Raw genomic sequence first — 2,561 nt, 5'->3', positions numbered from 1 at the left:
CCTTTAGCCAACGTATTACCCAAGCACATGTGATATAATACGAGACATAAACCTAATGAACACAACCAACGGCCGATGCAGCGACTCGACTTACCAGTGGCATGGCGGGTAAATATTTACAACTTCAGGGGCAATTTCATGACGGACGACAGAAACCCAATTTTCTTTAAATTAGGTATATATATAGATATATAAAAGATTAGGTAAAGATAAAGAGGTAAAGATAAAGATTTTTCGCTTTCTTAATGAACATGCAGTGCTCCTGCCGGCCCCTAATTTTTTTCATACGAACTTATTAGGTGGCACGTGTTGTGTGAACATCCAAATTATTTGCTTCATGATGTACTCATCAATTCAACGGTGTAATTTGTTACATAAAAACCTCTTCGTTACATAATTTTTTTTAGCAAACTTCGTTACATAGCTAAATGTGCAATTTATGTTTGCGCCATTGCCAGAGGGCAGATACAAAGCCGTGATAGCCTATAATGTGATTGATAAAGTACGGCATCGTATGGAGGCAGCACAAACCTTCGGACGAGGGCACAAAGCCGCGACAGCCTAGAGGACAGCTTGCAGGGGCACACGAACGACTGGGCGCAGGTGAAGACCGTTCTTCCTCTGGATGGTGACTCTCAGCTCCTCTGCCATGTCTAGCTCGCTTGGTGGTACTCCAAGTGGGAGCTCCCTGTTGAAGTGGTACAGTAGCGAGGCGAGCGCGAGCTCCATGATAGGCTGCGCAAACGTCATTCCAGGGCACATTCTTCGCCCTGCTCCGAGGGGTAAGAACTCGAAGTCCGTGCCCTTGAAATCGGTTGCGCCGCTCTCGAATCGCTCTGGCTTAAACACTTCGGCGTCAGCCCAGTACTTGGTGTCCCTGCCGATCGCCCACACGTTCACAAACACGGTGGTGCCCTTGGGCACGTCGTACCCAGTGACCTTGCATGTCTCCCGGCATTCCCTTGGCAGGAGCAGTGGCAACGCTGGGTGCAGCCTCAGTGTCTCCTTGATGACGAGCTTCAAGTAGCTCAACTTGGTCAGGTCATCTTCTGTCACCGTCGGGCTCCCTTGGAGTGTGTCGCGCAGCTCGGCTTGTGCTTTCTGCATCGCTCTCGGATTTCTCATGAGCTCCGTCATGGCCCATTGCACGGTCGTCGCCGATGTCTCACTCCCGGCACTGAAAAGGTCCTGCATTATGACATGAACAATTAGTTCTCTGAGATTAGAATGTCGGCTCAAATTGTGCATTCGGACATACATCAGCAGCACACTTACTCGGATGAGGGATTTGATTGCTCCCATGGTGAGGGGTACCTCCAGGCCATCTTCCTTCTGCAACCTTAGGAGCACGTCCACCATGTCCTCTTCCACGTCTTCCGCGGTTCCGCCACGCTACGCTCCTGGTGCTGCCTGATGACGCGATCCATCAGCTCGAACATCTTGCGGGTGTTCGCCTCTGCCCCGCGCGCAGTACCGCTCAAAAGGCTCACGATCTTCCACGACGGGAACAGGTCGCCGAGGCTGAACCCGGCGGCGATCTTTAGCGCCTCGGCGAGGACCTCCAAGAACTCGTCGCGCTGATCGAACCGGTCACCGATCATGGTACGGAATACCGCATCCGTCATGAGCGCGGTTAACCGCTCGCCGACATCCACGGCTTGGCCCGGCGGAAACGCGGCGAGGGAGGCGACGAGGCGGCCAACCTCCTCCTCCCGGACGCGGCGGAACGACCGCACTCGCCGGGCGCTGAGCAACTCGACGACGCTTGTCTTGCGGAGCTGCCGCCATAGGGCGCCGTACGGCGCGAACACCAGGCCCGGCGCGTCGCCGTCGGCCAACAGGATCCGCATGCTGGGTCTCCACACCCGGGTCGCGAAGCTGAGGTCGTGGGTCTTGGTGACCTCCCGGGCGGCGTCGGGGGACGACGCGACGACGACAGGGACCTCGCCGAGCTGCAGGTACATGAGGGGCGCGTCGAGCCGGCGTGCGAGGTCGGCCATGGCGCGGTGCAGGAGCGGCCCGTGGATGATCACCTGGTGGAGGTTGCCGACGACTGGCAGCCGCCAGGGGCTGGGCGGAAGGTTAGCTACGCCGGTGTCGCGGCGCTTCCACAGCTTGAGGAGCAGGCAAGGTAGAAGGAGAGCCAAGATGACGCAGAACCAGGAGACGACTTGCCTCACCATGGCCATTGTGCGCGCGCTTCCAGAGCTTGAGCTATGGATCGATGGCCGATGGAATGCACACCAAGTACATCACCCAGGCCCCAGGCTAGCTTATAAGGAGCGTGGACGATGTGTGTAAGCGAGACTCATTCAGGCAGGTCAGCGTGGTGTCGCCCCTCGCTATCTATCCCGGGGATATACGGTGTTGTCTATATTATATCTCTGAGATACACGGTGACATTTGGAGATATCTATATTATATCCGAGGATATCCACGAGGATATCCACTGCTCCCCTCGTTCCAAAATAGATGACTCAACTTTAGTAAAGAGAATATAAGACTATAATACTATGCTCCCTAATTTTAAAGAGTCCACATTTAATAGAGGTCTTCAATTG

The 2,561-nt window shown here is 54.6% G+C and overlaps 1 pseudogene; it reads right to left on the bottom strand.

The window, feature by feature from the left end:
• Positions 1–394: 394 nt before the first annotated feature.
• Positions 395–2,015, bottom strand: LOC119367213 (annotated as a pseudogene).
• Between the last annotated feature and the right edge of the window lie 546 nt (positions 2,016–2,561).

The sequence above is a fragment of the Triticum dicoccoides genome, chromosome 2B, assembly GCF_002162155.2.
Source record: "Triticum dicoccoides isolate Atlit2015 ecotype Zavitan chromosome 2B, WEW_v2.0, whole genome shotgun sequence".
Lineage (NCBI taxonomy): Eukaryota > Viridiplantae > Streptophyta > Magnoliopsida > Poales > Poaceae > Triticum > Triticum dicoccoides.
This window is presented reverse-complemented; position numbering and strand designations above follow the sequence as displayed.